Raw genomic sequence first — 13,539 nt, forward strand, 5'->3', positions numbered from 1 at the left:
GTGGTAATGAGTATTTTAAAAGGGACTGGGCTTTAGTTCTATGGGTGAACGCCTTTTCGAGAAATCGCCATAAAGGTGGACCAGGGGTGACTCTAGAATATGTTTGTACGATATGGGTATCAAATGAAAAGCGTTACTGAGCATTTTAAGAGGGAGTGGGCATTATGTCTATAGGTGGACGCCTTTTCGAAATATCGCCATTAGGGTGGGCCAGGGGTGACTCTAGAATGTGTTTGTACGATATGGGTATCAAATGAAAGGTGGTAATGAGTATTTTAAAAGGGAGTAATCCTTAGTTCTATAAGTGGAAGCCTTTTCGAGATATCGCCATAAAGGTGGACCAAGGGTGACTCTAGAATGTTTGTACGATATGGGTTTCAAACGAAAGGTGTTACTGAGCATTTTAAGAGGGAGTGGGCATTAGGTCTATAGGTGGACGCCTTTTCGAGATATCGCCATTAGGGTGGGCCAGGGGTGACTCTAGAATGTTTGTACGATATGGGTATCAAACGAAAGGTGTTACTGAGCATTTTAAGAGGGAGTGGGCATTAGGTCTATAGGTGGACGCCTTTTCGAGATATCGCCATTAGGGTGGGCAGGGGTGACTCTAGAATGTGTTTGTACGATATGGGTATCAAATTAAAGGTGGTAATGAGTATTTTAAAAGGGAGTAATCCTTAGTTCTATAGGTGGACGCCTTTTCGAGATATCGCCATAAAGGTGGACCAAGGGTGACTCTAGAATGTTTGTACGATATGGGTATCAAACGAAAGGTGTTACTGATCATTTTAAGAGGGAGTGGGCATTAGGTTTATAGGTGGACGCCTTTTCGAGATATCGCCATTAGGGTGGGCCAGGGTGACTCTAGAATGTGTTTGTACGATATGGATATCAAATTAAAGGTATTAATGAGGGTTTTAAAAGCGAGTGGCCCTTAGATGTATATGTGAAGGCGTTTTCGCAATATCGACCAAAATGTGGACCAGGTGATCCAGAAAATCATCTGTCGGGTACTGCTAATTTATTTATATATGCAATACCACTAACAGTATTCCTGCCAAGATTCCAAAGGCTGTTGATTTCGCCTTGTAGAACTTTTTCATTTTCTTCTACTTAATATGGTAGGTGTCACACCCATTTTACAAAGTTTTTTCCAAAGTTATATTTTGCGTTAATAAACCAATCCAATTACCATGTTTCATCCCTTTTTTCGTATTTGGTATAGAATTATGGCATTTTTTTCATTTTTCGTAATTTTCGATATCGATAAAGTGGGCGTGGTTATGGTCGGATTTCGGCCATTTTTTATAACAAGATAAAGCGAGTTCAGATAAGTACGTGGACTAAGTTTAGTAAAGATATATCTGTTTTTGCTGAAGTTATTGTGTTCACGGCCGAGCGGAAGGCCAGACGGTGGACTGTGTATAAAAACTGGGCGTGGCTTCCACCGATTTCACCCATTTTCACAGAGAACAGTTACCGTCATAGAATCTATGCCCCTACCAAATTTAAGAAGGATTGGTAAATTTTTCTTCGACTTATGGCATTAAAAGTATTCTAGACAAACTAAATGAAAATGGGCGGAGCAACGTCCATTTTTAAATTTTCATTTATTTTTGTATTTTGTTACATCATATCATTACTGGAGTTGAATTGTGACTTAATTTACTTATATACAGTAAAGATATTAAATTTTTTGTTAAAATTTGAATAAAAAAAAAATTTTTTTTTTAAAAGTGGGCGTGTTCTTCATCCAATTTTGCTAATTTTTATTTAGCACATATATAGTAATAGTAGTAACGTTCCTGCCAAATTTCATCATGATATCTTCAACGACTGCCAAATTGCAGCTTGCAAAACTTTTAAATTACCTTCTTGTAAAAGTGGACGGTGCCACGCCCATTGTCCAAAATCTTACTAATTTTCTATTCTGCGTCATAACGTCAACCCATCTACCAAGTTTCATCGCTTTATCCGCCTTTGGCAATGAATTATCGCATTTTTTCGGTTTTTCGAAATTTTCGATATCGAAAAAATGGGCGTGTTTATAGTCCAATATCGCTATTTTAAATAGCGATCTGAGATGAGTGCCCAGGAATCTACATACCAAATTTCATCAAGATACCTCAAAATTTACTCAAGTTATCGTGTTAACGCACAGACGGACGGACGGACGGACGGACATGTCTCAATCAAATTTTTTTTCGATACTGATGATTTTGATATAAGGAAGTCTATATATATCTCGATTCCGTTATACCTGTACAACCAACCGTTATCCAATCAAAGTTAATATACTCTGTGAGCTCTGCTCAACTGAGTATAAAAAGCCAAGACGAACATACCTAGGTTAGGTAGGTTAGGTTGGACTGGCCTGTCAATGAAGACGTCGTTAGTCTAAGGTAGTAAAGGGCGTCTCAAAAACTATCGAAACCAGAAAAAAGTGGAAACAAATTTTTTGAGTCATAAGACACATTTTCAAAGACCGGGTCACATATATCCAAACGCTATACGACTATGGTAGGCAAACGCTTATATGTTTCTCGCCACCAGGCCAACAAGCTGAATTCGGAGAAAAGCAGAAACAATGAAATAAAAATTTAAAAAATGTTTTTGGATGTCCTTAGCCATATTTGCAATCAAAAACAAAAAAAAAGATATATATATATATTTTATTTGGATTATATTTAGTACTGACTTGCTGCTGGAAACGAAGCTTTCAAAAATGTAGTGTGGTGTTTTGTGAGTCTCAATAATCTGTTGCCAGCAGTTGTTTTGTTTTCGTTTTTGCTGCAAAAATTGGTGTGTAAAATAAAGCAGACCTCAGTGTTAAAAGTTAAAAAACACCCATATGAAAGCACATATAAACTAATAATGTTTACTAGGGATGTAACAGAGCTTCGATTACGATTCCGATACAGGTTTCTTGAGGTTTTCGATAGCATTTTCAGTTCCAACTACTAGGAATATGATGTATAACGGAAGTCGATCAGTAGATGAACAAAGGATATAGTGCTTAGTGTACTTGTGTATACATTCTTCTTTTTATTGGCTCTGCAAATTAGAAAATAATTTTAAAAAGCCTTACAGGTACAGCCATACAACTTAAAAAATTCTACCTTTTCGTTTACAAAAAAATTATTAAATAAAATTAAAATAAATGGTTATTTGAAAGTGGTTTTGGTTTGGTTATTATACATTATAATATACAAATTTAATTTAAGTTAATTTCGAAAACATATACAGAAATGATTGTTGGGATATTATTTTGTCCGTGGCCATCTTTTAACTAGATCTGTGTAGCATCGGTTGTGATTCCGATTTCGACAAAGTCTCGATAAGTCTCGATTCTGTTTTCGCTTCCTGTAAACTCACTTCAGTTAGATCGCTTAGGTATACTTAAGATTTTTTATCCAAAGTTCATTTCATCATTCATTTTAGTTGTTAAATTTAATTTCGTTGAATAATATAAACGCCATGCGCAGATAAATGCGCCATAAAACCATTAAATACATGCCTAAGAAAACTGTAAACATGTTTAGAGAGGCGTGAAAAAAAAAAATTAAAAAGTAATTACATTTGAAAGCCATGCATGTTTCTATGGTACAGTTTTTTTTTGTATATTTTGCAAGCGATCACAAATTTTAGCAACACGTTTTATAATGAAAAATGTTGGACTTTTTAAACCAGAATTATACAATTTTTTTATATGCCAGCAAAAGATGCAATGGATTTTTGGAACCAAAGGCCTAGAGGGACACTAACAATGACACTATGTAAAAACTATTCACAAATTGTAGGTCTAGATGAGTACCCAAAAACTGAATACGCAGAATTTCCAATAAACCCCCAAACTCTAGAGGTGCGTGAAAAAACCCCATTTTCTTTAGATCAAAGCCGCTCCTGAACGTATTCCGACTTCTACTACCGCTAACATTCACCTCAATTTCCTCATATATTGAGTCTCTATACCAAATATGGAATACCTGCTTCACTTGACCGGCCGATTTAAATATCTCTGTTTCTTAAAAACCACTACGAAGCTTAATGAAACTAAAGCAGGTACAATTCTTAAAATCCTCTCTGCAATGTTTCTTCTTTCTCAGTAAACAGACGCATTTTTTTCATATTTTAACTTCTGCAAAAAAAAAAAACAAAATGTTATCTTCTTGTCTAACCGTGTTTGATCCTTGTCTCTCCTCTGTGTCTTCGTACTTTCACTTTCTTAATTTTTCTCTTTTCAACTACCACATCATTGCTTTCCCTCAACTTCCCTCTATATTTCTTCATGTTATTTCCTTCTCTACATTTCTCTCCGTCTCAAATTCCCACTCCCATCTCTTTTTTATTACTACCTTTATATTAATTCCCTTTCATGTTTGCCCCCCTTTTCCATACTAATTTTCGACCCACGGAAAAGTCTTTTTCGGTAACTTCCCGTTGAGCTAGACACTTTATACTTAGAACATAGTTCATATCTGGGGGACATTACAATGCAGGTGAAAAAAAAATCCGTTAGGTGGCGCACGGATCGAGATATACAGAAAATTAGTTTTAAAATGGAAATTTTGCGATCGACTTTTAACTAACTTCTCGGAGATACAGAGACTTGAAACTTAGCACATAGTTTGCGAGTCGATGGCACTACAAACCGTGGAAAACAAAATGCCGCCAGGTGGCAGACGAATCGAGATAAACGAAAATCCCTGAATCTTGCGATCGATTTTAAGTTACTTCCCGGTGATCTAGAGACTTGAAACTAGAGCCGTGAGTCAGAACCCGGTGACAATGCAATATTTAATCAAAAAATTTCGCTAGGTAGCACATGGATCGATGTATTAAGAAAATTAGTTTTGATTTGGGAATCTTTCAATCGATTTTTAACTAACTTCCCGGTGACCTAGAGACACGAAACTTGGCACACAGTTCGAGGCTTGGTGACAATACTATTTACAGAAAACAAAATTCCGCTAGGTGGCGCGCTAAGTGAGATAACTACAAATCCTTGAAAAATGAGGGGAATCTTACGATCGATTTTTGAGTAGCTTGCCGGTGAGCTAGAGACATGAAACTTGGGCTGTAAGTCAGAAACAGCAACAATGCAATATTTGATCAAAAAAAATCCGCTAGGTGGCACATGGACAGAGATATTAGCAAAATTAACTATTACCTAGAGACTTGTAACTTAGCACATAGTTCGAGACCCCGTGACAATACAATTTATAGAAAACAAAGTTCCGCTAGGTGGCGTGCTAATTGAGATAACTACAAATCCCTTAAAAACGAGGGGAACCTTCCGATCGATTTTTGAGTAACTTGCGGTGAGCTACAGACTTCAAACTTGGGCTGTGGGTCAGAACCCGATAACAATGCAACATTTGATCAAAAAAAAAAAAATTCACTAGGTGGCACGCGGATAGTAAGAAAACAAATTTTAATTTGGGAATCTTTCAATCCATTTTTGACTAACTTCCCGGTTACCTAGAGACTTGAAACTTGGCACTTAGTTAGAGGCCTGGTGACAATATAACTTATAGATAACAAAGTTCCGCTAGGTGGCGCGCTAGTCAAGATAACTGCAAATCCTTTAAAAACGGGGGGACTCTTGCGATCGATTTTCGAGTAACTTCCCGATGAGCTAGAGTTATGAAACTTTGGCCGTAAGTCAGAACCCGGTGACAATGTAATATTTTATCAAAAAAATTCCACTTTGTGGCGCATGTATCGAGATATTGAGAAAACTATTTTTAAATTGAGAATCTTCTGGAAACTTGAAACCTGAAATATAGTTCAAAACTTGGTGAAAGTGCAATGCTTGATAAAAAAATTTGATCTACATAACCCACAAGTCGAACTATTTAGAAGATTAGGCCATACCTTCATGGCTAGCCTCCTGAGTGTTGCAGGTGTTGTAGAATTCTACCTCGTTGAAGGCCTAACTCAATGTACGTTCTTGCATACTTTCAGGCGTACGCGACTTTCACCTCGATTCTTTTAGACTTTCAGGCGTATGCGAATTTCACCACGATTTCAGCTGTGCATATTAAGTTGCTGACAAACGAGATGGAATTCTCTAGTTATGATGCACATTCACCAGCAATGAAAACTCATCACATCATCAATTGTGTTGAACTTACTTTCTCAACAATTGTGAGCATATTCACCAACAACGATTGCGTTGCGCTATCCGGCTTCGCCAATTATGGAAACAATCGCCAACAAGAATCATTCACCACATTCATCCTCTTTGTCCAATTCACCCGCTCCGCCAATATCAAGAACATCGAACAGCTATAATAATTCACCGATTTATATGTAGCACACATACATCTTTCTACAGTCACCTAAGCCGAATATAGATATAGACGTCCCCCAGCGGGTTAGGGGGGGTCAGAATATACCCGCGGTAGGTATGCCTGTCGTAAGAGGCGACTAAAATACCAGATTCAAGGGGCTGTGTGGCGCAACCCTGCAGGTTGCCAGCGCAACATATAGCTTCTCCAAACCCAATTGCAACCTCACCTATCCGCGGCGAATCCTGTTTCACTAACAGACGAGGCTCTGGCGACGCTAAGCTCCTTATGGAACTTGGGGTTGGGAGGGAGGGGATGGCCTGAAGGTTTAATGTGGCCACATAAATCGTTCCCGAGATGGTCGGGCCAGCACCTTAATGGTGCTGTGGTACCGGAGCGTACCGGATCTGTATCCGGCAAAGGACCATCACATCGATAACACTCCCCAAAGCCTTCGGGGAGCAACCTTATCGCTACAACAACAACAACACCAACATAGATATAGACGTAGTACGTCCGAGCAACGCCAAAGAACGGGTAACTATTTTGAACAAATAAATAAAGATAGGAATTTTCACTTAGGAATTACTTAAATTACTAATCAAAGTCGCAATTGCCTTTTGGTAGGAAGTACTAAAAAATTTAAAATAAAAAGATGATAAAAAAATTTTAAGGACTACCCTTATACAAATGGACCCAAAAATAGAAAGCAATCTTTCCTTTAATTCAGACATAGTCTTGTTGAATTTTGACTAAATGTTAAATGTGTTTAAATTTTAAATAATCAATTAGTTAATCCCAAGTACATGGTTTGCCTTAAATTGAAAGATTTCGCTCCAGCTTTATAGTTTTAAATCCCAAAATTCTTTTACAAGAGCTGTTGTTAAAGTTTTTTAGTCAAAATTCAACAATACTATGTCTGTATTAAAGTAAAAATTGCCTTCTATTTTTTTGGTCCATTTATATAAAGGTAGTCCTTAAAATTTTTGTATCATCTTTTTAATCCTTTTTCTTTTATTTAACCTTATAGCTTTTCTTATACCTCTACCTTCTACCTCGCGCTCTTTTTATTTTTCACCACCCCTTGTTAAAACCACACATTCTTGGACCACCCTGTTCAGCATTTTGGTTCATAACGCAGAAATTAGTCCACATATGAATAAAAAAAAAACAACAAAAATTTAGTCTGCTATGATTTTTAACCGCTTCAAAGCGCTGCCTTAATAATAAATTTCACGCAAATCGCACCATCCTGGTCTACTTTCCGGAAAGAAAAAGTTTCAAATATTAAGATTGTCGAAGTTCCCCTGTACAAAGCTTCAAGCAAATCGCTCCATAAATAGGTTGTATGAGTTTTAATTTTTTCTGTTTTAATTTAAAAAAATTTCAATTAAGAAAACATTGTTCATAACAATAATAATCACAAAATTATTGGAAGGAGCTTTGTGCTCGATTCGAACCGCGTTTTTAACTCTCAACACTCACAAAAACTGATATATTCTAATTCCAATTTGGGTTTGGTAGTAGATACAAAAAAGGTTGAGTGGGCGGGTAAAGGTGAAGTCGATGCCGCTCGAATGGTTGAGTTGGTATACGGGTGGATGAAGCCAAGACCGACAGGTGAAATAGGTGAATGGAGAAATGGAATGGTGTGTAGTGAATGGTGAGTGGTTGAGTGGTAGGCGCTAAGTGGTGAGTGGTGGATTGCTACAAAAACTGTCAGCAAATGTAGTTTGGCGTGATTAGTTCTTCTCTCAGAACTTTGTGGTTTCACTGCAGCGCACAAAAATGGCACACTTTTATTACAATATTTGCCGACGTTGTGCATCACTGCTATACATAGCTATTCTCATTTGTTTTGCTCATTTCGTGTCATTTATGCCCACACACGCGTGAAATGATTCTGTCGTGCACATTTTCTTGACTATGTAGGACCATAAATAAATTTAATTCCAGCGCGTATTCAACTAAATCAGCACAACATCAGCGTAATATCACATCATGCGGAGCAATAAATTAACACACAGGCGCGTGGGCAGCGCTCAGAGACGACTTAACCCAGTGAGCAAATCTGAAGCCAGAACTCCACGCTAGGTGGCTTAAGCATAATTCAAGGGATTGTTAAGTGCAACACGCATGGCGGAACCAAACACGGTGGCAATACGTCGAGGTACATACAAACATTGATACAATTTTCATATACTTTGTTTTTGTAATTGTTTTTAAATGTCAAAATCGTACTGCGCCGGAAGTTTAAATGTCAAACCTGTATGGTTTTGCTAAGGCAATATATATGGAGCTTTATAGCAGTGGTCGGAAAAAGTTTAAATGTAAGTGCATTAGCGAGAGCAAGACCATGAGCATCCCAGCTGGAAATTAAAGTTGAAAAACAACATGCATTTATTAAAAACAGTTTTATCAAAACTTTTGGAAAGTTTGACTTTTGATTCAGAAACAAGTCCATTACCTCATTAAGTTTTAGTCGCTTCGAAGGGCAACCGATATTTTTTACATGTAAATGCACATGAAACTTGGTTTGTCAAAGTGACTTGACACGCATATAACGCAAAAATAAAAATATATAATACAAATTCATATTTCCGCAACCAGAGAAGCCCTGAATGTATAAAAAATGTGTGGCTGACTTAAAAAAAGCATTAATATTCATTCATGTTTAGGTTGGCATGCAAGAATGTTTGTAAAGCAAGTCTAGATCAATTGAGTTATGGTGCGCCGACCACTGCGTTATAGCTACAACCTGCTTAAAAATAAAATAATTAAAAAAAATGTTTAAGTTAAACGGTTTTATTGAAAACAATACTTACATGAAGTAATAATAATATTAAAAGCTAGAAAATAATAAGTTAGGTCCTAGGTACTTGTCATCACACTCCTCATCAATCCATAGCGTTGATCCGACAATTAAATAAAAGCGTTGGGCGCGTGAAATTTCTAAAAATATAAGGCGTAGCATAACCCTGATTAAGTTCAGTTGGTCTTTCTTATGACTATCAATAGAAATTTAACGTGTCCAACGCTTTTATTTAATTGTTTGATCAACGCCCTAGATTAATGAGGAGTGTGATGACAAGTACCTAGGACCTAACTTATTATTTTCTAGCTTTTAGTATTTTTATTACTTTATGTAAGTATTGTTTTCAATAAAACCGTTTAACTTAAACATTTTTTTTATTTATTTTATTTTCAAGTTGTTATTCTTAATTTACTTGCCTATTATTTCTCATTGTATTTAGTTCATTCAGTGGCTCATTATTACAAGGACTCTTTCCTGACAATTTGGTACAATAAAGTCCCCAATACATAATCCTTCGGAAGACTTTACTCGACTTTACGCCACGTATGCTTGTCCCTGCTCGAACTCCAAAATATTTTGATGTCACTTCTACCGAATTGTATATAATATGTGTTCCAAATATGGACCAAATCGGCCCAGAAATACGATTTTTTTGAATATCTCGATGCTTGTGCCACCTGGCGGCGATTTTTTCGTAGGTCTCTTTCTATTCTTGTATGTATTATGTGTTCGAAGCATGAGCCAAATCGGACCACAAATACGATTTTTTTTTAATATCTCGATCCTTGCAGCGAGTTTTTTTCATAGGTCAATTTCTAGTCATGTATGTATTATGTGTTCAAAATATGAACCAAATCGGAAATATTTCGATCCATGGGCCACCTATCGGAGTTTTTTCTTATTATTGCATTGTCATCGGGTTTTGAACTATAGGCCAAGTTTCAAGCTTGTAGCTTATCGAGAAGTTACTTAAATTTCAATTATAAAATTCGTGTCGGCCAGCCAGCCGGCCTGTCAAGTCAAGCTAAATAAAACCGTTTAAAAAATTATTATTTCATACATTCACATATTTAGAGGTTGAGGATCGGGCGACCAAAAGTTTCTCCGACGATAATCAATTTCACTGCGCAAATCACTTTGGTGCTTTCTTTTTTCTGTAAGCTTTTTCTCTTATGCAGCTGGATGTGAAATTGTTTCCAAATTGGACACCAAACCGTATGCCATACGTCAGCGCGTATTTAAGCTAAAAGTCGTAGCTTTAACCGTTACCGGTAATAAATGCTCGAGTTAAAGCAAAATTAACACACCTCAATGTCATTAGAGCCCATTTGCAACAAAATGTTGTTCTGGGATTGATGAAAATGCGGATATATTAAAAAAGTCGATGACAATAATGCCTTGCCAAGAGATTTGAGAAGCGATGTGTACAGGTGTACTATGGTGTGTACTTATTACACGACAGTAGGAATTTTAGTGAATCAATCAACTGAGATGCATTGCCTTGGAAAAGATTTACATGGAATAAATGTCAGATTGGTGATTTTTTCTTTAAACAATCGATTTTAATCATAAATTGATATTAAATATTTTTTAGTTTTTTCCGAATTGGACTTTATTTTTGAATGCAGATTAGTTGATTAGTTAGAGAAATTGAAGGCGAAATAGCTTGAGATTAACGTTATTTATATACAGGTATCAATATAATTAATATGATATACCTTCGAAAAGATTTAGGCCAAACTTCTCTTCCAATTTGCGTCGCGCCCTTTTAATTTTTCCTACAAATTAGCGGGACGGGACCTACTTGTTTTATGCCGACGCCGAACGACATGATGAGTTTTTGCAGAGAAGCTTTTCATGGAAAAATACACTCTGAGTGCTTGCCAAACACTGCCGAGGTGCGACCACCCTGCATAGAAAAATTGTCATCTAATTGAACAAACTTGTTTCTAAAATTTTGATGTGGCGTTGTCGGGGCGTGAACCTAGGATAGTCGGTGTGGTAGGCGGAGCACGCTACCGTCACACTACGGTGGGAAGGAAAGTGCGGGGAGGGAGAAAGCGCTGCAGAGAAAGAGAAAGGCGGAACAACCTCCGCAAGCTCTGCTTGTTATAATATAAAACCAATATACTTAATTTGCAGAATGAAGTACTTAATAAACACCAGGTCCCGCATCGTCTTATACGATCCGTAAACGAATTGAATTTTTTAAATTGCAATAGCACTGAAATGGTATTTAGGATTGAGGTAATGCGTGAGATATAGGCTGCAAGTACTTATAAGATTCATAATATATTACCACGCTTATGAAAAGCTTGACAGATTCATATTTATTATTTTAGTGGAATTCGTCCGTGATCGTGACGCCTGTTAGGGGAAAGGCAGTAAAAGAAAGAGAAAAACTTGTTATAACATAGTTGAAAAATCAATATCAAAGTCCAGGTCTAACTACCGGCTTCCGGGACTGCCGATCGAGATACCGAAAGTACCGGGGCTGTAAAAGTTAAAAAAGCCTGGCATCGTACGGATGCACATACTTCTACACATATAAACTTACATATTTTATCTAATATTTCAAAGCTCATCCGAAATATGAAAATTTGTAGTTAATTACATTCATTACGCCATTTTTACATTAACTTCAGTTACGAAGAGATAACTCACTCACAGATCTAGTCATCAGCGGAAGTTGTTACTCACACATCCACACGCATATATGTAGCTCAATTACCAAGCAGGAGATACAGCAGTTCTAGAAGTTGAAACGTCTAGACTATAGTAGAAATATGCGAATGAAGCAACGGAGAGTATAAAAGCAGCGCAAGCTGAGTAGTCAATACTCAGTTTGATTTAAACACGAATTTAGTTGTGAAGTATAAGTGTTATTGTGAAGTACTCTCAAAGTAGTCTAATAAAGCCCATTTTGCATTAGTGAATATTGGTGTTATTTATTCGATAATTTAGCAATTCGAATGTTTGCAAGAGGTTTAAAATAAGAGGAATGTCCCTAAATTCGTTACAATAATATGCTTACTGGCTATTATACAACATCTCAGATGTTTTAAACTAAGGACGATGTCTGATTGTGACCAGTTTTGTGTTGTTTGTTTGTTACTACACAGTTAGAAATTTGAGCCTAAGCTTTAAACCATTTAATGGTATAAGCAATTTTTAAAATTTTTTTCATATAAATTTAAATCTTCTTAATTTACTTCTCAGTTTAATAATTGTATTTTGTTAAATTTTCAAACGTTTCTGAAAAAGTGTTTAAAAAAAAAAGCAAAACAGTTTAAAAAACATAAAAACATAAACTTTTAGACCATCCTGATTTTGAAACAAACCCAAAAGCTTTTTAAAATATAATATTAGATACTTGTATATGGGGTATTCCATCCCATTTCGACCAATTTTGAACCCGACCCCTTTAGAATTGTCTAAAAATTTTTCTTCTTTTTCTAGCTTACGAAAGACGTTTTTCAGAATTTTTTCAAATTTTTTCATCCAACTCAAAAAAGGTTATGAATTTAAAAAAAAACACCGTTTTTGTTTTCAAAATGCTATAACTTTTTCAAAAATTGACCGTTTGGGATCTTTTTTTTTAAATTTGTTTTTAAATGTACTTTTCGGAAAAAATACAAAAAAATTTTTAAAGTTTTTTTTTTCAATTAAATAAAAAAAAAAAGATCGGCCCACTCCGTGATTAGTGGGGATGATTGTAAAATTGATTGAAGTTTTTTATGAGAAAAAAAAAAAATGGCGAAATACGAAAAATCTCGAAAAACTGAAAAATTACAAAAAAAAAAAAAAAACTAAAAAAATTTTTTTGTATTGTTTCCGAAAAGCACATTTAAGAACAAATTAAAAAAAAAAGATCCCAAACGGTCAATTTTTGAAAAAGTTATAGCATTTTGAAAACAAAAACGGTGTTTTTTTTTAAAATTCATAACTTTTTTTGAGTTGGATGAAAAAATTCTGAAAAACGTCTTTCGTAAGCTAGAAAAAGAAGAAACAATTTCAGCCAATTCTAAAGGGGTCGGGTTCAAAATTGGTCGAAATGGGATGGAATACCCCATATAGACTTGATAATTATTCCAAAAAATTATTTTAATATCGAGCAGCTCATTTAAAAACGATAGAGCGCATCATATAAATACGTGTGAGCTGAGTAGGCACAATAGTGCTATGAAATGAAGAGCCCTGGTCTAGACCCCGGGGCGAACGAGGCAACTGAGAGAATGACAGCGGCGCAGTTCAAGTGATGGTCATTCAGTTTAATTTTAACACGCTTAAGTGAAGTTCGCGAATACATTAAATTGTAAAAATTAACTACCATAGTAGTGCTTTTGATAAAGAGCATTTTTAAACAGAATATTTTAGTATTAATTTGACAGTTCAGTGATTCGAATGATAGCACAAATTATCGTAAATTAT

The 13,539-nt window shown here is 35.9% G+C and overlaps 1 protein-coding gene across 2 annotated transcripts in view; it reads left to right on the forward strand.

Annotated features, from left to right (window-relative positions):
- The window catches only part of sano (serrano), an 821,182-nt gene that overhangs the window by 220,067 nt on the left and 587,576 nt on the right, over positions 1-13,539 (forward strand). The gene's annotated exons all lie outside the window — the stretch shown is intronic.

The sequence above is a fragment of the Eurosta solidaginis genome, chromosome 3 (genome assembly GCF_040869045.1).
Source record: "Eurosta solidaginis isolate ZX-2024a chromosome 3, ASM4086904v1, whole genome shotgun sequence".
In the NCBI taxonomy this organism is placed as follows: Eukaryota; Metazoa; Arthropoda; class Insecta; order Diptera; family Tephritidae; genus Eurosta; species Eurosta solidaginis.